The 23397-nt window shown below is 39.4% G+C and overlaps 1 protein-coding gene across 7 annotated transcripts in view; it reads left to right on the top strand.

Annotated features, from left to right (window-relative positions):
* The window catches only part of LOC109030233 (prolactin-releasing peptide receptor), a 384812-nt gene that overhangs the window by 118404 nt on the left and 243011 nt on the right, over window positions 1–23397 (top strand). Inside the window, exon 2 of one of the 7 annotated variants that reach the window (XM_072303435.1) lies at window positions 16803–16912. The exons of the other annotated variants lie outside the window; for them this stretch is intronic. The gene's annotated coding sequence lies outside the window, so the exon portion shown is untranslated. The remainder of the gene's footprint in view (window positions 1–16802; window positions 16913–23397) is intronic. 7 annotated transcript variants of the gene reach the window in all.

Raw genomic sequence — 23397 nt, 5'->3', positions numbered from 1 at the left:
GAGTGCACCTCTACATCAAGACGAACTCTCCATGCAAAGATAGGGAGCAAATACATTAGCTGGGTTGCCGTGTTTTCAGCTTTAGAGTCCCTAAATAAAGTGGCAGCCCTGTCAATGTATTTGCTCCCTATCTTTGCATGGAGAGTTTGTCTTGATGTAGAGGTGGACTCTCAGGATAGCGTGGGATATCCCCTCCTTTTTGGCCTCAACTTGAGGGCTTTTTTTGAGCTTGGGAGTTGATTGCAGAGAAAACCAGTGGCACCATCGTGTTGCTCGCGAACTTTTACATAATAATCAACAGTCAAATTGCAAATTCGCTCACACATGCAGCATCTCAATTATCGACTTTTTCTTCATAAGCGCACTTCGCACGTCGGAAATGGGAACCGAAAGTGAGGTCGTGTGGTCGTTGCTCAACAGTCGTTTTTTTCGTAAATCTCAACTTTTTTTATCCAAATTTGCACTCAAGCTATCGGAACAGTTCTTAGGAACCGCTAGCTGTTGAGTCCCGACTCATCATCGGCTGCTGAAAATTGCGCGGAATCTCGCGTTAGCATTCATCGATGCATTGATGATCCCCATTTTCGCGGCGGTGATGGATCAAAATTTTCAAAAAATTGTCCAAAAGTCAAAATTTCCAAACCCAGAATGTCCAAAAATCCAAGAAGGTCAAATATCATCAATGTTCAACAGGAGGATAAGTTCAAAAGTAGATGAATTACCAAATCATGGATTTTTGAACATCCTGGGTTTGGACATTTTGACCTAGCACCCCTATTTTCGGCGTATGAAGTGCGCTATAGACATACCCTATTATTTATTTTCATAGTCATCACCTGCTTCCTCTTCTGTACCATATTTTTCCTTTTCTCCTCCCTGAAATCATTTTGAATGCTCGCGTTCGCTCGCAGTGGAGTTTCATAACCACGTAAAAATCGCAGCAAAACACGAACGATTTACAGTAAAATAAACTTTCAAGCTAAGAAAAGTTCTTATGAAGCTGAGGTCGCATAACTGAAGAGCCCCAACGCACCTCGAGCCCCTCCGCACCCAAGAAAGTTCACCTGCATGGGTATTGGGTATGACTCTGTTGATGCAGATATGGTTGAATGCACCTGCAGGGTTGCCCTCTTTGTATAACGACTTTAAACACATACAAAATTGGAGGAGAGCAAGGATAACTAGCAAAATAGCTCAAAGCTACATCAAACCCCGTAGCCACTTATGTCTTTTGAACCCTCTAACATCAAAAAACAAATTCAAAAATCAATCGCATGAGTCGAGCGTTGGGAATTTTATGTTGATTGAACTATCCGATTCGTCAAAGCGACCGATCCGTGTGTTTACATTTCTGTTTGTTGTGTTACACGTTCTGTCTGTCTCAAAGTTGGGTTGTTTTCCAACTCAACTTTTGCATTACCCGACTACATCTCTAAAATATAGTGTTTCTGCTCCGAACCCAACATATGAGCACCCATAAGACTAAAAATACTCATGAACCTAAGAAAGACTAAAGTTGAATGCATCAACTCAATAGATAGACTTTTTTTGAGAGAATCTGATGAGAATGAGTCTCTATTGCCGTCCAATTGGTTGACATTACATCGCCAAATAAGCAATATCAAGAAGCGTGAAATTTTATGATTCTTGTCGGATATTCTGGACGATTTATTTCTGCCATTCGCGAGAGATAGCTCGGGGCAAAATTCCTGTCTGCATTATGCAAAGTTGGCGTGCTGCCATCGGTTTCATTCGATTTCATACGTTATGCAGCTCGCGACACCAAGACGCATCTTCTATCAAATCGAGTTGAATATATTACCAATCCTTGTGCGAGGAGTACTACGATCATTGACGTTATGTTGTTTTTTTTTTTTTTTTTTTTTTTTTTAGAAATGCTGCTCTTTGTAGGATTCCTCCACAGGTTGTACCCAAAATCTCCCGCCCTCTCCTGTAGCTTTAGAACGACTAAAAATAAATAGTTGAAACTTCTGCACTATCTAAGAAATAACCATCTTTTAGAATACTCTCCAGGCTTCTCTCGAATTCCAACTCCCCCCGACCCCCAAATCGTACCCTCTATCGACATATCGTCAGGAAAATCATAAAACAAGACAATTTTCGGATCCAATTATTGCATTCGTAAATCCCAGGTTATAGCGGGAGATTCGCAGTTCGCATCAAAAATGCTCTTGTTCATGCTTTTGCGAGCAGCTTGCCGCGACGTAGGGGTTGTTTTTTTGAAAAATAAAAGTTTGAGTTCCCGGGACTCCCCTAAAAGATTCTAAAAATGTTGATCCCTCAAAAAGATAGTTTCCTCTGAGACAGGACCATTGCTGTAGTTTCTTTGTATCTTTAACCGTTCCCAAAGAGGTACTTTTGGTAAAGAGAGAGTCGGAAGGGTCATAATTTTCAGGTAATGATGTCACAAAACAGTTAGGAAGAGCTTACAGGTTGTAAAGATTTTCATGATCTTCAATTTATTCCCTGATTTCTTTCTATCATTCTCTCTATCATTTCGTTTGTATCCGTCAGACCTTCGCTGCATAGTGCATTCTAGTACAAAATATTTGCAATCAGTGAAAATATAATATTTCAGTTCATCTTTTATATCCTCACAGGAAATGTGAGTGGGTTGGATGCAGTTAAGCTGATTCGATGGAGGCAATTTTTTGTGTTAGAGCGACGTGCGATATATCGCATCGATTTGTTTAATAATTTCAGCTACTTGTCATTTTTTTCGAATTTGGAGATCGTATTTCTGTTGTCAAGAGACTTAAGAACTCATGTACCAAATTCGACAAAGAAATTCAACGTAATAAAGGCGTGGGTTTTTTAGAGGAAAAATATCGCATTCGATACTGATATTGTAACTGCATTCGAATGCTATATTTTTCCTCTAAAAAAACCACGCCTTTATAACTTTGAGTTTCTTTGTCAAATTTGGTACATGAGTTCTTAAGTCTCATGACAACAGAAGTGCGATCTCAAAATTCGAAAATCATGACAAGTAAATGAAATTTTGGAACAGATCGATGCGATATATCGCACGTCGCTCTGACACAAAATATGGCCTCCATCGAATCACCTTAAGAGTTGCTCTCACGAGCTCGAGCTTGATTACGTTTATACGGTTTAATTGTAACTTAAAGTGTTTTGGTTTACTAGCCAGTTTGCCTTCAACATTCTGACAGGCAGTTTGAGCGGCTTTGGAGCAGTAATAGTTGCCTCCAGAAGTTGTTCACATTCAATCGCAGTATCATCAAAATGATAGTACTTTCCATATCGTGTTTTACAATCTTAAATAGTTCGCCTTCAATTTTTTGGTAGGCAATGTGAGCGGTGTCGGAGCAGTAATAGTTGCTTGCATCAATTTCATAACATTCATTTAGTTTAATTGTAACAATGTAAGAGTCATCATGCTGCGCACAATGATTTGCACTCTAGGTCCGTTTTGCATTGGTTTATGGTCGATCGTACACTGAGTCTACTCACTAGACCTAAAATCACCGGGCTCAGCCATTCAGAGAGCTTCATTCGACTCATAGATAGCTCAAGCCGGCCTAAGTTAACGATTGTTTGGTGGTCAAAATCGTTGAGATTTGTCACATGACAATGAAAACACATTTTGCAACAATGCTGTCGACCCCTTCTTAGACCTTTTAGGTTAATCATCGTTATTATAATCCCGTTAAACTCACGCCTAGCAACCCTATTCTTCTCGTGCATTGATAAAAGGTGAGAATAAGTCGACCTGGCTCACGCAAGTCGAAGTCGATCGAAGTTTTTCTCACACATTCTCTTTCCATTCAAAAAATTATACATTATCAGATCCTGCATTTGGACGTATTTCTGCCTAACGGAACTACGTGCATTAAGACACTAGCCCTAAGACCCATAAGACTATATGCATGACAGGGCTCACGTCATAATGCACATAGTATTGTTTGGCAGAAATACGTCCGTTTGATTGACTGCCCGTCGAGTTAATCCTTTCTGTTGGCCGTGTTCTCTTTTCTGATGTGGGGATGGAAATTAGGACACCTGACCGACAACATCGACCAGTATAATGGATAAAAAGTGGTTTTTATAATTTGTCAGGGAAAGTGACGGTGCTATTTTTCGTGCGCCTGTGCTGCCCTCTTACTCACTTCTCACATTAATAGGGATGATACACGCACGTTTTTGCGAGTTTATCACTGAAAAAAAAAAGTTTGGTCGTATGTACAAAAGTTCCTTATCATCCCAACTAATTCGGTTTGTCAAACTGAATTTTCGGTTTATCAAACCGAACTTTCGGTTCGTATAACTAAAATCGTGCGGCAAAGTGAACTGACCTACAAAGTTTGGTCATAAATGCCGAACGTCCGGTTACACGACCTGAAAGTTCAGTTTGACAAACTAAATATTTTAGATGGTATGGAACACCGAACGTTCTGTTCATGTGACCGAATTTGTTTTCAGTGTAAAGCCATGCAAGTACTAGAGGTATCTTTTAATCCAATTTTTTGAAATGACCGGAAATAGTTAAAATACTTTTTCAGCTCATTTGCGAAACGGCATGTGTACCATTCGTTTCCCTATTCAGAAAATTGCTTTACAAGATGAGCCGGAAACGTTACGTCCTGTAAATGGAATCTGCAAAATATTTTTAAGAAAAAACGTTGAACTCAGTATCTGGAATTTCAGTGAGAGAGGAGAATATTGTTCTCTTTCGTTTGGAAACAATTGTAACTTTTGTCGGAAGCAATGATGTCATAACGCGAAGACTAAAAGAGTTGCTGATCTCTAACGTGACATGATTTACTCTCGCGACTGTCTCATTATAAAGTTTAAACAATGTTAGGTCGTAAACGCTGCTGTGTTGCGGAGAAACGCCGCATGAAAATCCACACATTGCCACATTTCTTCCTGTAAAATACGTATTTTCGGCAAAACCTGTGATTTTTCCCCTCAAACTTCGCACAGAACGTTCTCTGTAATTTATTCCAGTGCACCTGCATTCCAAGATACATATTCATGACTTTCCTCAAAAATAAATATTTTATTAGCGGCAATTCGACAACGTGACGTTCATACGCGTTCCTCCTGTACTACCGTGTCAAGGAAAAACGCTTTAAGAGCCCTCAGGCGTTGCCAAATTCCCCCTGGCAAATCACTAATTTTCTGGAAAATTTTTGAATATTTGCCTACGGATTTCTCAGATTATTGTGTTTGTCATTTGATCTAAAACTTCTGAAAATTTCAAGGAGAAATATTTATAATTTTCGTCATAAATAAAAGTTTTATAGAAGGAAATTTGGCAACTCTCGAATGTTCATACGGCGTTCTCCCTTAGCACGGGAGTGTAGCTCGGCGGGACGGTTCAGCGAACTTCGCGGGTGCAGTTCCAACAAAGCCTGCGGTGACGAATAAATTTGACAGAAAGTCTGGCGCAAGTCGCCACTTAAACTCATCAAAAGTATCTAAATACGACCACCGGTGGCTTACGGTGTCTGGAAACTGGCTTAACTTTTCATTTAAACCGAGTTAGTGCAACTATACTACGAAAATCCGCACCCGCGATACCGCCTCTCGACGCACAAAGGTAAGCAGAGGAATTTCGGAGGATGAAATCAGTAGACCCAAATAGCTGCATACCTTCGGAACTTTGAATCATGGAAAAGAAGTTTGAAAGCAGGTATTTTAAAAGGAGTCGCAAGAGAAACTATTCTAATTCACACCACGATGTGTTACACCAGGTATTTGTATGCAATTATTGATCGATTTTCTTGAAGTAGTTGCAAAAGTATGTTCTGTGTGAACACTGAACATTGGAACGTAAAATAAAGTACAGAGGAGTGTTTTCCAAACAATCTTCGAAGAAAACGCCCAAAAATGTCAAATCAAATCGGAGTTATGGAAACGCTACGATTCAAATTCGGCATACTAGTGGTTTCCCTGGAGGATGAACTGGACTGCATGTAGCAAAAAGGAACCAGCGCGATTACTGTGCTTTCAAAATCGTGCATCTTCTTCTCCTCTTCTAAAATTACTCAATATACGCACAGCATTAAAATTTACACTGTTGATTTCCTTTAAAATTAACAATTTTTTTGGTGGTAAGTAAACACTTTTTGCTAGTGTAGGAGATTTTTTAGATAATCATGAAGAAGCAACATTTTTACAAAACTCTAATCGCGCAGGTTTCTTTTTGTTAAATGTGATCCAACTTCAAATGCAAGATCTCGGTAGTTAAACGCCTTCATATTACGCCATACTTTACGTCATGTCATGGAGAAGGTTGAGAAGCCATCCGGTCCAAGCCCGATTAATTGCAAGATCATTTCAGTACATTCTCAAGTGCATCGGATGCCGCCATGTGGTAGTGGAGGAAAAACGTCCATTTCAATTCTGCCTTGCTAAGGAAGAACGCCATATGAACATTCGAGAGTTGCCAAATTTCCTTCGATAAAATGTTTATTTTTGAGGAAAGTTATGAATATTTTTCCTTGAAATTTTCAGAATCTTTAGGCGAAATTGCGAACAAAATTATCTGGAAAATTGGAAGGAAAATGTTCATAAGCTTACCAGGAAATTCATGTTTTATCAAAGGAAATTTGGCAATGCCTGCTGGCTCATACGGCGTTTTTCCATAGCACGGCAGAATTCAAGGCAAAATAATCGGCCTTTCTCGTTTCGCTTTACATCAGATCCGCGCATTTTTCCATTCATTACCAGTCAGTGGCGTGGCGTGAACTGCGATGTATCGATTGTTATGCCATTTAAACCTGTAGAAAAGGATCGATAAACAGGGTGTTCGCAACGAACGCCTTTATAATCGATTCTTTACCAAAGGTTAAATGGCATAACAATCGATACATTGAAATTCACGCCACGCCACCGTTACCAGTGGATTCTAAGTTACTGACGATCACCAGTTTCCTGCAACCCATGAATGGAGTGACCAATGAATCGCTCTCTAAAGGACTGTAGATCCACCCTAATGAGTGAGACCACTAATAAACTCAACCGTTTTCGGGGAAGATATAAAAGCAGAGGTCGCGAGGAAGGGTCTCCACAAATTAGAGCGGCATCCCCCCGCGCCGCACTCTCCAACTTCATAATTCATGCGAGACATAATCCTCTCTCGCGCGACCTTTGACTGTCCGGTGTACTGCTGTACCCAGGAAAACACCGTATGATTCTTGGAACGTTGCCAATTTGCCACCCACAATGATTTTGATTTTCCTCATAATGACACAGTATACTGTCATGCTAAGGAAATACGGGTACGCTGCATAAGCCTCAGTCGTTGCAATATTTCCTTCGATGCAATGTGAATCTCATGGAAAATTTTGGATACTTCTCCTCCAATTATTCAGACATTTTCATTCGCAATTTTATTTAAAGTATATGAAATTCTTAAGGAAAAATATTTATAATTTTCCTCAAAAATTTATGTTTCAGGAAGGCAGTGCTGTCATTCCCCGGAATTTAGTTCCGAAATACTGAGCTTTAGCAATTTCTCGAAACTTTCCTCGAACTTTCTCAAAATTCCTGGAATACTCCAAAATTTCTAGTTATTCCCTGAATTTTGTCGAGATTTTGGGGTTTTTTTTGTCAGTCTGACCTGATATTTTATTACATTTGATGACTATTTTTTTATTATTATTATCATTTTTTTTTATCAAATCTGACAATTTTGGAACCGAATCCGGGCGTACTTCGGCATTCTCCAGGCAGGTTTGGAAACGTCGGAATGATTCCGGGAACCCCGGAATCTTTGGTAAAATAAAATGAGAGAACTGCACGAAGGGAAATTTGGCAACTCCTGAAAGATCATACGACATTTTCTCGCAGAGTGGGAGTATGCTGTCATGCTAAAGAAAAACGCCGCATAAACCTTCGTAAGTTGCCAAATTTCCTTGGATCAAATACAAATTTTCAGGAAAACTTGTGAATATTTTCCGTTCAGTTTCCCAAAGAATTTCCTTCGTAATTAGATCTATATGATCCGACAGTTTCGGAAGAAAATATCCATAACTCTCCTCAAAAATAAATATTTTACCGGCGGAAACTTGGCAACTCTCGAATTCTCATACGGCGTTTTTCCTCAGCACGGCAGTCGGCAGTATACTGCCGTGCTAAGGAAGAACGCCGTATGAACATTCGAGAGTTGCCAAATTTCCTTCGATAATATGTTAATTTTTGCGTAAATTTATGAATATTTTTCCTTTAAATTTTCAGGAACTTAAGGTGAAATTGCGTACAAAATTATCTGTAAAATCGAAAGGAAATTATTCACAATTTCACCAGGAAATTCGTGTTTTATCAGAGGAAATTTGGCAACGCCGGAAGGCTCATACGGCGTTCTTCCTCAGCACGGCGGTATAGGTGTTCGCCGGGTGGAAAAGTGTATTTGCTCGTACGGGCAGAGGGTCTTAATCCCCCGATAATTTTTCCCGCCCGCCGGTTGGCGTTTGCTCGCCAGCAGGAGCGCGAATGAATAAATTTAATTAGGCGACTCGCGTTCGCAGTGACATCCGCCCTGCGGAGCAATAAACTCTCATAACGGAATTAGCAGGGCCCAGGGACCCGGGGACGGGGACGCGCTACCGCTCGGAGCGGAGGGAGACTTCGCGACTCGCTTAAGCCTTTGCTTTTTTCCGATTCCGGCGACGACGACCCAGACTGGATTTCTCAACTCGAATGGAGATCAGGGAGAAAGTAGAGTACCTGTATAGGGAGAGTACCGACAGATCGGTTCATGGAGGGCTTAGGGCCCAAAAGTGCAGCCACCCTTCTAACCAACTTCTAACGCACAAAATTTCACTGCCAGTCTGCAGATTCCAATTCTAACCAAGTTGGCCAAGAATGTACAGAAATGAGCGTTCTTCCGCGAAATTGAGTAAATTTTCTGCAAAAACTGAGTCAAACACGTGCTTAATAAAGGACGGTTCGTAACAATAGTATCAGTAAATCGCTCTGGATAATTGAAATTCATAGGTTGGCTGCCCTTTTGGGCCCTAACTTTATTCGCGGAGGCATCGGTGAAGGCCTGATGGACTTTCGGAGTTTCAGATCTGTCGGTACTCTCCCTATATAGGTACTCTAGGAGAAAGATCTCAGGGACAATGCTGTCGTGCTATGGAAAAACGCCGTACGAGCCTTCAGACGTCGCCAAGTGTCAACCGATAAAAACCGAATTTACTAGGAAAATGGAGATGTTGCATGTGTGAGGGATTTGCGATTGGACTGATGTTTCTTTTGTAAAAGTTCGCGAGAAACACGATGGTGCCACTGGTTTTCTTTGAAATCAACTCCCAAGCTCAAAAAAAGCTCTCAAGTGGAAGCCAAAATGGAGGGGGTATCCCACGCTATCCCGAGAGTCCACCTCTACATCAAGACAAACTCTCCATGCAAAGATAGGGAGCAAATACATTGACAGGGCTGCCACTTTATTTGGAGACTTTAAGACTGAAAACACGGCATACCTGCTAATGTATTTGCTCCCTATCTTCGCATGGAGAGTTTGTCTTGATGTAGAGGTGGACTCTCAGGATAGCGTGGGATATCCCCTCCATTTTGGCCTCAACTTGAGAGCTTTTTTTGAGCTTGAGAGTTGATTTCAGAGAAAACCAGTGGCACCATCGTGTTTCTTGCGAACTTTTACATAAGAAACAATAGTCAAATCGCAAATCCCTCACACATGCAACATCTCCATTGCGGATATTATTTTCCAAAAATGTCAGATAATTTTTTTACGCGATGTAAACTAAAATATCTGAAAATTTCAAGGAAAAATATGCATGAATGTTGTCAAAAATACATGTTTTATCAAGGGAGTTTTGGCAACTCTTGAATGTTCATACGGCGTTCTTTCTTAGCACGGTAGAATGAAACAGTGGTTTAGAGCGAAATGTCGAAAATGGGCCACTGAACCATGAAAGAATTTACACCTACCAATACATTTTTCCGCAAGGCAAATAACGCGTAGGAAAAGATGCACACATTAAAAACACAAAAAAAGTATCTCGAGAATCGCATTTCGCGTGTTGTTAATAAAATAATCAGATTAAGGAATAAAATTTTCACCAGAACAAGCATTTTAAAACTATGGAAAAATTAACTGTTTATTTTCTCGGATGCGTTTCGGCTGGATGCCATCTTCATGAAATGTATTCAAGAAAATGAACGGTCAATTCTTCCATTCTTTTAAAATACGTGTTCTGGTAAACATTTTATTCCTTTAAATTATTACAAAAAAAGTAACTAAAAAGCGCGACACGTTTAACGCAATTGCAAATTTAAAACGCAACGGTTTCGCGGGGAACCGAATAATTGCTTTGAGACATATTTCTGTCTCCAAAAAACGGAAAATAATATAAGTGCGCACTGAATTTAAAAGAAAACGGTATAAAAACGGGTGCGATTAGCTCTGATTTGTGTGTTCACCACTAAACTTGTTGTAACGTCCATCCTAAGTCCTGGATGCAACTATTCGTGTCCTGAGGATGCCCGTGTTGCATACACGAATAATTGAAGGCACTTGGGCTTTGCTAGCGCTCACAGCGACATGACGCGCTTTGCGAAGCATTCTAACATGCTGGATAGTAATTCATCAGTTGACAGAGGAAGTAAGAGCATGCATAAAAAAGGGATGTCTGCCTCTTTCTTTGACCATCATACTGGCATACTGCTTTGCTAAGGAACAACGACGTATGTTGGCAAATGTCTGTGTTTCATTCGAAAGCTATTAAACCTCCTTTTTTCAACTTTGGCAAAAACAGTTTTAATTTTGTACCAAGTTCTAATTTTTAAGGAATAAGATATTTAATCTAATCCCAGAGCCCGCAACACACTTATACGAAGCCCACTTTTAAATTATGAAGTCAATATCGATCAAGGCCATTGAAAGAAGCAACGTTTTACACCATTTTGTGAGGTTTTGCATGGCCAAGAAAAATTTGACTAACTTTAACAGAAGGGGATCAATTCGATCACAATGTTTTCAAAGTCGTGCAATATCTTATTCCCTTTTAAAATTCTGATTATATGTATGTACAGGAATAAAATTTACACGATCGTTTCCCTTCAATATCGACAAATTTTTGTTCGCAAAACAAAAACTCTCTCTACTCTAGAGCCATATGGAACGAAAAATGCACGAAGCAACACCGTCATCACACTGGTTCCCCTCTGCTAAATTTGATTCTAAATTCACATCGAAAGATGAGAAGAACATCGTATGTCCACAAAGCATTTCACTAGCAGTTACGCGCTTTTTGAAATTGGTCAAGTTGGAATAATTCACCTTCGCTTAATGACGTCGAATTGTGGCAGTGTATACGCCGGTTATGATTCTTACCTCACCTCATTCCCACGCCTACGGGCGTTATAAATTGGTGGGTTTGTCAGTTCGAGTGAAATCCGATAACTGACCGCGCTTCGAGCTCACTGTCACAGGTTTAATAAACTGAGAGTGTCTATCCAATCAGTTGTTGCCGAATGGGCAAATTTCAGAAATTTCTCACGACCCGACACATGAAAATCCCGACCGATGAAAGAGATTGAATCTGTTTCAGAAAAGAGCCAAGTTTTTGTTTTGTATATACAGTGAGGGGTCAGCTCGATAGTTGCTTGAAAGAACTCAAGTTGCATCATTATGTACACGATCTCTTTCTCTGAATAGATTTCATCAAAATGAAGTATGAGAATCTCCCTCTCGATCGATGTAATCGTTCTCTAGGTGAAAAAAACGTACCCACATTCCAAAATGTCTGCTCGCAAATTGTGTTTTTATCTAGGAATTGTTGGGCATTTCTGACCGAAAATGTCACTGATTTCTCTTCAGACTACACGCACAATTTCGGACAAAAGTTGCAAACTCATATTTTCGTAAAAGACATTATTTGTTTGAGTGACTTTGGCAGTTATAGAATGAGTCTCAATGAGAATGTTGGTAAGAATGGGGGCTGACACTGGTTGAACTGGTTGTCCTCCTTTGTCTTGAAGGTTATCACACAGAGGATCATGTGTCGATTTATTTCTTTTTGCTTTACATATCGCGGGTGTGTCTTCAAACTCAGGCTCAGTATACAATTTCAACGTTCTCTTCTCTGGGAAATTGGCTATCTCTGCATTTAGAATGGGACCAAGCTATTAAAAGTTCGAAATAAATAATAAAATTAATGGCAAACGTGCATGATCTTTCAGGTTCGAAATAAAAAAGCAAAGGTCTTGTAGCTTATTAATAAAATTTTGAAATGCAAACTTTTTCATCTGAAAACCAAAGGAAAATTCTGTAAATGGACCTCTTATTTTCCGAAAGAAGGATAAGGGTTCTATTTTGCCAAACTCAATTCACACACCGTCTTTCAATAGCTAAGAAACTGTAGCATCCGTGGCATTAGTATAGGATTTGCTGGTCGATTGATGAATCGTTATCGAATGCCATTCATCGATAAATAACATCGTTGAGAAAGGGATATATCGATGAAGGAAATTTCAACAATCGATCAAGGTAATTTCGACAATCGATCCGCTGAGACAGCGTCGATAATTTCCTTCTAAGAATCGGCATCCAGGATAAATGAAAACCCTATTTTCAGGGAAAGAAAAATTAGAGGAAAAGCGCCGAGTCTTTCTAATTGAATTAGCCCGCGCGAAAACGTCCGATGTCCGATACAGTGTTTCGGAATTTGCGTGGAGCTATTCTATCGTAAATTAACAAGTTAGAGACGTCAAAAATTTCGAGTAATATTACTTACAGTTCCACCACTTTAAATAAAACTGTACGAATTACCCCGTACATCGACTTTGTTGATCATTTTTGTTGGGTAAAACAAACCTGATTCTTAAAAAAATTAATTGATATCGAACTTTTTGCATGATTTGATTCAATTAAGATCAAGTTTATAAGGCAGTCAGGATCTCATGAACTGAATAAATTTAATACTCTTTTGTGAGTTACTGAGGGGTAAGCCCTCTGGCCGTCACTCGACCCATCCTTCAGAGGCTGCATTTTCCCCCCGAAAAGCCGCTTCCTCGGTTTTCCCCCCAAAAAGTTAAAGACTATCAAAGGATTTTATTCACATTTGAATCTGCAGTATAGTAGACCATTAGGAAGCAGCAAAATCACAAAAATTGACGTCATTTCAGACAAAAATGAAACAAGTCCACATTTTTCCACCAGAGAGCAAATTTTTCAGCACAAAATTCGCCCAACGATGACTGGTGAGTGTTAGGATGAGCATTTTGCATGGTGATAAATTAATTGCCATACTTTTTGTCCACAATTCATCATTATGCGAATCTAAGCGTTGACCAGAGGTAATGATCACACCATGAGAAGATAGCAGTGCGGAATTCCTGGAATATACTATCTCTGTAAAAAAAAAAAAAAAAAAAAAAAAAAAAAAAAAAAAAAACCCACGGAGGTGCTTGGAGGACAAGGCACATATATGCAGATTTTGAAAAAATTGTGATATTCATGATTTCAAGTAAAGCTAGTCTTATTTCATATTCTAAGGAAAATTCGCTCCATAATTCCAATATTTAAGCATTTCAAAGTCAGTTTGAACTATCTTTTCGCCGTCAGGATCCATGTAATTTCGAAACTTTTAACACGTATTCCTCGATTTGGCGAAAACTGCACTTATGCGCCTTGTCCCCAAACCCCTCAACTCTTCTTTCCACTGTAGCCAAAAATTGCAATAGACTCATTGTGTCATGGTGATCTGTGAGTGTGGCAACATTTGCGGTGTGGCTATCGAATGTAACTCTGGCAGTGGGGCACTCGGCAGTGGCGCAACGAGGCCACTTTGTACGAGTGCTCACAGAAGCCGGCGCCCGGGCACCCAGCAACCCGCAACAAATTGTTATCGCCTTCCACCCCTCGCCCTCCGCCGAGCCGACAAATCTACTCTCCGATCATTTATTTCTTTCCTCTCTCACCCCGGCCCGACCGCCAGCGCAGACCACGAGCCTCATTCGACAAATACCCACGCAGATTCGTTTACTCTTCCCACGTTGAGACTCGCCTGTAATAAGATAATAACTAGCCTTTTCAACACGTTTCGCTCCCTCGCCTAGCTGTCGTCCGCCTTGTCAAGGAAATTTACCCTCCCGCTCAAGCAAATCGTCACGCCATGTCAAAAGGATCGCTATTTTTTCAACCTCAACGGTGTCACCATTTTTCCTCTTCCGTTATTAATCTTATTAGAAGGTACTTCTTCTAGCCGCTACGCGGCCTATCCCCTAGAAGACACTTCCAGTGGCCCATAATGGACCACTAGACAAGGTACGAATTTCAGCATTCTGATTTATGTTACTTAACCAAAATTTCACGTAAAACACGATGCGCACAACGAAAATGACCAAACTCAACTTCTAACTAAGATATTTAATGATTCTTCATGCGTGAATTCAAACCATCCGCTCATGAAAACTCAAGGCTCTACGTGATTCACATCGCGCGCTAAACGTTATCATGACAGTCTCTGCGGTATAAAAATCCGGCAACCTCAAGCTTGACGCCTTGGCTCAGCTATAGCAAATTGCTTATAGTTTGAACAACACATGGTGGGAAATGAACATTGCTCGATTGAGAACCTTGCTGAAACCGTTGTAGTGCGCGATTTGACTCACGTAGAGCTTTGAGTTTCTCGTGAAAGGGCAGTTCAAATTCCTCGTAACCAGTGTGAAATAAAAACTTTAATATCTTCGTTAGGAGTTGGTTTCAATAATTTTCGTTGTGTGACTCGTGTTCTACGTGAAATTCTGGTTAAGGAACATGTATCAGGTTGCTTAAATTCGTACCTTGTCTAGTGGTCCATTGAACGTATTTATGCTAAAAAGAACCAGATGCGGGTGGAAATTAAGGGGTGTGCTCGTTAGTTGAGGGCCGTAAGAATGAATAGGAATTATAAGCGCCAGTGACGTCAACGGCGACGACAAAAAGTGCAATCCGCGGATCTGAGTCTTCGACTCTTGAGCCCTGCCCACAACGCTCTGGTCACATTCCCACGGCTCAAGAGTGCTTTGGTTTACAATGGTGTAGGTAATTTCAACTTTATGTTGATCTTGATTCCGCAACTTGCAAAATTTCAAAAGTTTAAATCTAACTGTACAGTAACTGACAGCTTTCAACAGCGATACAATTTGTTTACATTTCTATCTTTTAAGTTCATGACAGTTAACGCATCGAGATCAAACCCGGAATAATTCGGGGAAAAAAGAAAAAAAAGAAAAAAACAACCTATGGACAAAATTAAAAGAAATGACTGAGTCTCATTTAAGTAAAAAATAACTTCAGAGTTGTTTTGAGCTTACGCCGATAAAAATTTTAATTTCGGTGTAGTTGTGTTGTATACATCATTAAGAAAAAACCCCCTGGTAAAAATTGGCAGTAGAATCTGTGTTCCAAAATACCATAGACCAACGGCCGGCTGTAAGATTTTCAATAGCTTCCGTAGCCGGCTACACAATTTCTTATAGCCTTTTATAGCCGATGGCAATTAAGTAACAGCCAGGCGATAAAGTGTATGCTAAACGTTACTAATTACGGATGCTAGGACAGTGAGTTTTTGGACCACTGCTCTCTTATTGGGCCGAAGTATCTTGATTTATTTTGCGAGGAACGCTCCGTACTTTTGATGGATGCCTGTCATTCCTAATATATTAGAGCGCTTTCAATTTCGTATGATACTGTGCAATACCTCTGGTGTGAAATAGTTGCTTCAAGCGCCGTGGCACGCTGCGGTGCGGCAGGCGGGCAGCCAGCGCGAGACGCGCATTGGCGCCTACAAACCTAACAGGGATACTTCACGCGTTGCGCAATGCGTGAAGTATCCCTGTTAGGTTTGTAGGCGCCAATGCGTCGCCGCTCCGCCTTGTGTTAGGCTCTAATATTTAATCAAGCGGAGTCAGCGTTATTCAACTCATGATTTTGAAATGTTTGCACATCCTGTATGGATTATTCTCGTTTTAATTGATGAAAAAAAATATGTATTAAAGGAAAATATAACGTGTGTTTTGTAAATATTTAGGTGGTTCCGTATCAAACTTAATGATTTCCAAAGCACACGAATTTCTACACAATTTTTTATAGCCTTTTATAATCGATGGCGAAAAAGCAACAGCCAGGCGATAAAGTGTAAAGCCCGGCTATAGGAACTATAGCCCGGCTGCATAATTTTTTATCGCTTATTCGTATAGCCCGGCCGTATGATTTTCTCCTCATTCTACAGCCAGCTATATGATTTTCTGTAGCCTTCTTTAGCTGGCTATAAGAATTCCTATGGTATTTTGAAACGCTGCTCTTATCGCCAATTTTTACCAGGGAATCGTATTCTAGGAATAATTTTTTGAATGTAAAGCAGCTAGCGTTTACCTTCAGTCTTTTGGAAAAATACAATTTCAAGCATCTTCTTTTTGGTTCGAGCATGGTACGACTTATTGGCTCCTCTCTCCTAAACTCGGTTTATCTGCCCCTCAAAGATTCATATTTCAATCGTCGATGGATTGGAAAATTTGATGTTTATAAAAAAAACTTCATTTTATTTATGAAATGAGGATTCACGTTTATTGCGCATCAAGTTAAATATTTGAATACGAAGAAGATCAACATTGAAGTTAATTTCAACCAACCTCTTAACAAAGTTTTTGCAAAGTCATTTTCGAGTTGCAGCTTGTTGCAGAATTACTTCGCAGGTCTTTCACATTTAGCGTTTTGAAGGCATAATTTTTTCCGCAAGGAAAGGAAGACAAATCCTGAAGTTTTTTTTTTTTTTTTTTTTTTTTTTTTTTTTTTTTTTTAGATCTGCGGGCTGATTGTTGAAATTGATAGACAAGGCTATAGACAAAGAAGACAAAAGATAAATAGAGGGACCCTATTGGTGGAAGCGGATGGTTGCAATGGACAAAGAAGGTAGATAATAGACTAACTAACAGCAACCCACGAGAGACCCGATAATTAATCCATCATTTTCTCCCTTGATCTGTAAGAACCAACCATTTAAACCAATAGGATCGCTCCATACTCCCTATGTCTTCTTAGTCTATCGCTTTGTCTATCAATTTCAACAATCAGCCCGCTGGTTAAATTACTGTAAATCTTGGCTCTTCAATAAAGTTTATTAAGGAAATGGGAGACCATCACAAACTAGCGAGTTTAATGTAAATTAGTGCAGCAAGAGAGACGGAATTGCATATTTCTCGTGCCCAAGGCGCGATGCACTCTCTCTCCCACGCAACTGGCAACGATTTTCAATCAAGAATCTCAGTGTTAAAAATCATTTAACTCCCTTCCGCGCCCCTTGAACTTGAAGAACTTTGAGTGGGTCATGGAGAGCAGCCACGAGAACAGTGCGAAGGGATGAATCAATTACTTCCTGCTCTTTGCCTACGTTGCCAGGCGCATTCTGCGTGAATTAAGTCCTCATCATATTTTACCAGAAACCATAGAGACTGAGTAGCAGATAAAAAATGAATAGAAGTTAGTACTAAGTGGGATAATGTATTCTGCTATCAATCTCTTCCTCCCACTTTCTTTTTCCTCCCCGCATTTCTCCCCCCTCCCCCTCTTTCTGCGCTACTTCCTTGATTCTCCTCCTCCATCTTAACCCACGGGAGATCTTTTTCCGAGTCTTGTTTAACGCCATAACCAGATTAATAAAATCACCCCGTACTTCTATTTATTCCGCCAACGCCCTTGAGGCTATTTAGGGAGAAATCATTTTAAATTGAGCATTTAAAAGGCCGCGGTGATGAAGCCCTTTTTATGAAACGTCATTTCCGTGACAGAAGAACGTAACTTAATCGCAGCGTTGCAACATATCCACCGAAGATGTAAATTTTCATTTTCAAACCATGATGCACTTTTTTTGAAGTGAAAATTGCACTAACTTTTCTTTGCAGACTACACGCAAAATTCAGGTTTTAGGCAAACATTTCGCATTTATTTTCGTTAAAAAAAAAAAAAAAAAAAAAAAAAAAAAAAAAAAAGTTATTCAAGTTAATTTTCTACCTGGAGTTGGGATACGTTTTTTCGTCGAGAAACTGACAAAATGCAGCCACTTTCATTTCAAACTTTCGTTTCTACCCTGCTTGGACAAGTTTATTGTTTACCATCAAGTAGGGTTGGTTATTTGGAACTTTTAAGGGAAGCTTTTACTTCTCGATTCTGACATATCTGACTTTGAGAAGTTAGAAAGCCTCTCGGCATCCCCTTTTCTCTTACGAATGATGAAAAATAGTAGCGTGTTTGACACTTCACCTCGATGGTATTTAAGAGTCGTGACACTCCGCGAGTATGCAACCCGCAAGACAGGATATTGACTTAAACTTTCACGAGACGTGTCTCCGTATCGAAATTTCACTCAAAACGCTCTGCGCCTATCAAAAAATTCCAAAGGTAACTTCTCAAGGAAATATTAATATTTTTAGTTTACATGAGAATCTGTCAATTCAAACCTACCGCTTGCGAAGAAGCCAAACTCTACATAGGTCTAATCAGCCATTGAGGACAATCTCATCCGCTTGAATAATTAGTTTTGTGTCCCTCAATTTTTTTGTCATACTGTATCCAGTAATAAAATGTACACGATAGTTTACCCGTTAAATTAACAATTTTCGGTCAAAAACCATACTATTTACTATCCCATGCATTTCTTTAAGATAACGATAAAGATGCATCAAATAAAATCTGGTCCACACGAAAATTTCAAAGAAAATATCCATTACTTTTCTCCAACATTAAATGTTTATTTAGGGCAGTTTCACAACGTCTGAATCCTCATTTGGCGCGTTCTTCTGAAACGCACTAGATCAGCCAGTTGGTTAGTTTCCCCGTTTTGTTATGAAAACAAGCAGCTTTTGTACACGTACACTGCCTGATACAACCCTCGAGATATTTTACCGAAGAATTGAGTCGTTGAGAACGAGATTCGCGTGCCTCTACCATTCAGTGGCGTGGCGTGAATTGCGATATATCGATTGTTCTGTCATTTAAACCTATGGTAACGAATCGATTATTAAGGTGTTCGCTGCGAACGCCCTGTTTATCGATCCATTCCCATAGGTTTGAATGGCATAGCAATCGATATACCGCAATTCACGCCACGCCACTGCTACCATTGCAATATTTCAAGAGTGAATTCTTATTTTCTTTTCCTTCGCACTATATGGGTACAGAAACTTGTTCAAATCTTTCATACCATTCAAATGGAAGGACCCTTTGAGTCCTTCTACACACTTTCTACCACAGCAGGAAACGGGTCTGCACATATAAAAAGCACACATGAATGAATAGACTTCCTGAAAGTTATAGTCACCTAAAATAACAAATAAGCACCTCGAGAAAGTCCAAGATTCAGTCCTTGACGCGATGTTTGTAAAGTCCGTATCTCGCTCTTTCAAATTTCCCGCGTCGTGTTGGCGGGCAATTTTCTCATCGTTGATGGCAACCAGAGGGCTGATTATTGAAATTGATGGACACAGCTATAGACAAAGAAGACATTGGGAGTATGGGACGATTTTATCGGTTGAAACGGGTGGTTTTTCTTCACAAAAAATCACAAATAGAGAGGGCTGGAAATCAACTTGCAAACAAGATATCGGTTAATATATCGATTAATATTGGTCGAATGGTAAAAAAAACAAATGACGATATTTGTATGATCTGACTTCATTTTATACGACGGAAAAATACTTTTTAATGTTTTGTTTAGGAGTTAATTTCCGAACTTCCAGTTGTTGGAATTGTTTTCTCCGTAATGTTTTGAAGAGAAAACATGTGGCTGTTTTATAGTTTAGACCTTGTCCAGAGGTCTATCCCAGCGCTAGAATGTACATCGACAGCCAAAGTGCGTAATCACATATATTTATTTCTGTGTTTTAAAATTTCTGCTCCTACTTTATTTTTTCGAAGAGAACCAAGCCAACTTTATTCCTTGAACTTAATACAGAATATTCTGCTTATGGAGAAGAAAAATCAAGATATTTTCCAAAAATTTCGTCGGCTTGTTCTCTACAGGAAAAAAAGTTTGGCAGTAAATCTGCGACGTCGCAAATGGAGATAAGTGATCTCAAAATGCGGTCATCAATATCTATTTACCTCTAGCTCTTGTATTCAACCGATCAATTGCGTTGAGACACAGTTCTGTCACCAAAAGAAGAAAGATTTAAACAGGTAACCATTAATACATTTACAAGAAAATTGTAAAAAAACGGAATCGATCAGCTCTGATTTGTATTCCCGCTACTAGGCTTGTAACGTTCATCCTTAACTCCTGAATGCAACTATTCGTGTTCTGAGGATGACCGTGTTGCATACACGAATATTTGAAGGCACTTTGGCTTTGCTCGCGCTCATAGCGGCATAACGCGCTTTGTTTACCACTCTAATAAGTCGACAATCCGTAAGAGCATGGAAAAGGGGTGGTAAGGTGCCACGCCTGGCTTTTCTTTTGATCATACTGGCATACTACTACTAAGGAACAACGACGTATTTTGCTAAATGTCCTCTGATAAAATTTTCATTTTTGTAAAGTTAAATATATCGAAAGTATTCTTTTCGAAACTTTCAGGGATAACATGATAGTTGCCGAAGGTGTTTTTTGAATATTTCAAAGGAAAGTTAGCCGTAATTACTATCCTAAACAAATAGTGCGTTGTCCAGAGAATGTTTAACAACCTATGAATGTACATGCGGCGCGTTTTTTTTACTTTGGCAACCTTAGGCTGTGGTGTTGTGTTATTGAGATTGTTTACCCTGAAACGCGACTGAGTTTTTAGATAGCATCTCTCTTATTGTAAGGTTTTACCGACCACAAAATCTATAAATCAAGTACGGCGTGTAACAGAAAATATTCGAGCCTGTAGCAAGCAAAATTTGAATACATTTCCCCTTTTCTTCTTTTAATTGGTTGATGATTCAGCCTGACGTGAAACGAAAAAACGTCCATTCATTCACTAGGGTCAAAATTAATTGAGTTTTACTTTTATCATTTATCAACCGTACACAGCGTTGCCAATTGTGACTTTTTCACCGAACGATCATCCACGGAAAATTGAAGGAGAGAATTCATCGAGAACTATCCGGTATATTTTTCTAACTAAAATTGGATGAAAATACACGAGAACAGAAGGCTGCAATACCATAAGCACAACATCGGAAATTCATTGCAATACCTGGAGAAAAATGTATTAATACTCTGTTAAACAAATAAATTAGCCGAGAAAATATAAGCACTAAAAATACTATACTATGATTAACAGGGTGGTAAAATAAACAAACGTTAACATTTTTTAAGACACACGTCACATTATTCTGACGCATGATACTTCAAAAATAAGAAGTCGATGAAGGAAGAGGAGAGACTAGAAACTCTAAGCGTATATACAAATATACTGGCGAGGCTGAATTTCGTAAAAAACCATCTGCTGTGACCTTTTTGACGGTGACTTGTCTCGTCAAGGTTGTCAAATAGTGCAAGAAATTTTGGATTTTTGACATGGGTATTAACAAGGGAAAATTGCTGATATTTGAGCACTATCTGGTCACTGTGTGTCTTGTTATTTGGCTGTGTTCGACAGTAATAACAGCGTTGGATACGTGAAAGATTGTTCAATTCGAGAGTAAGAGGAAAAGCTGCTCATGATCACTTGAAAAAAGAACATTCGCCTGTGTTTTCCCAGGTAGAAAGGATGTTCCTTCTCAGAACCAAGTTTCTATTATTCTTATGACGGAACCTCTACTTATTGCTACGCAGAATAAATGCCACGATCTCAGCGACATAATAATGTGCTCCGTTCCTCTCTTGTTAATCTTGATCTGATTGAAATCTCTTGAATGAACCATTAATTTCAGAGAAAATTAATGTTAATCTCAGTACTGCTAATTTACCATCATACTTTATTTTTACCGTGGAAAACGATGTTAAACGTCTTTTCGAGGAGTCACTCGTTATTGGTTTTTTTATCTGCGAGACGGGTATCACGTGAACATTTCAAGGAACAAGGCTGGTTCTTTTTATATACAAAATGAAAATTATGCTGGAGTATAAATGTAAAGTAAGACAAACAGAATACATACAGTATTCGGGCCACTTCTTAGTGTTTTTTTCTCATTTGAAAAGTAAGAAAAAGTAATGAAAGGAGAAAAAAATCAGGGACAATGTACCTGAGGATCATGTCAATAGAAATTATGCATTCGTAGTTTACACTGGACTTGAATGTTTGTAATTCTTCCGTGCTGAGGAAGAACGCCGTATGAACTTTCGAGAGTTGTTGCCAAATTTCCTTCAATAGAATGTTAAGTGTTGGGGAAAGTTATGGATATTTTTCCTCGCAATTTTCTGGAACTTTAGGCGAAATTGTGAATAACATTATCTAAAAAATTGGACGAAAAATATTCATATATGTTCACCAGAAAATTCGTGTTTTGTCAATCGACATTCAGCAATGCCTGAAGGTTCATATCGATGGTGAAACTACCAAACCACGTATCTCGGTTTGCGACGTCGCAGACTTCCTGTCATACTTTATTTTTTAAATGAAAAACTACTTAATGTCCAATCTTGAGAATTTCTGTGATTTTTCCTCTTCGTGCGAAGAAAATTCTGTGAAAATTTCAAGGAATGATATTGATTTGGTCTACTTCAAAAAAATAAAATGTGAGCGTAAATTTTTAAACACCGCAAACGAGATACGTGGTTTGGTAATTTCACCGTCGATATGGCGTTTATCCTTGGCAAGATACAATTGGGCTGAATCTTGCAATAAGGATCCAATATTACAAAAGCATTCATAGGAAGCATTGCATGGGAAAACTGACGGGACATATCATCGCTCCTCTGACGTAAGGGCGTATCTCTAATTCCACATGAGCCCCCAAAAGCATAGGATTATATGGAGAACAAGGCTCACGTAGACTTCGAGATACGTCCTTACGTCAGAGAAGCGACGATATGTTGTTTTTAAGATGAGTCAGAAAGAGTGGTTTCTCATCGCGAAATGAAATGCCACGAGCTGTTTGTTCCTCGAGACGTTTTGAACAATCATGAAGCGTATCTTGAGATGGAGATGCTATTTAATAAGTAGGTACTGATGGTTTCTCGTTAACTCTGAGCTCCTGCAGCCCAATCCGAGGGGTATTCGATCTTTTGGGGAATTCCTGGAAAGAGATCGAACACCGCCGAGAAGCATGTCTTCATTCCCCGCTGCGGGTAACTCAGAAATTTTGTATTAAATCATGGGATCCTTCCAAGCAAAAGCTTCGTTTCAATTTGCGTTTTCCTTGAATCAGACTCAATATAGAAACTTCTCAATTGCCGCGAAGCTTTGACTGTTGGCCGCGGTGAGCTAGAACCGCAGCTCCGAGATTAGATATCCGTCGCAGGTTCGTGGTTCTTG

The sequence above is a fragment of the Bemisia tabaci genome, chromosome 8 (assembly GCF_918797505.1).
Source record: "Bemisia tabaci chromosome 8, PGI_BMITA_v3".
Classification (NCBI taxonomy): domain Eukaryota; kingdom Metazoa; phylum Arthropoda; class Insecta; order Hemiptera; family Aleyrodidae; genus Bemisia; species Bemisia tabaci.
Note: the sequence above shows the minus strand (reverse complement) of the source record. Positions and strands in the feature narration are given on the sequence as shown.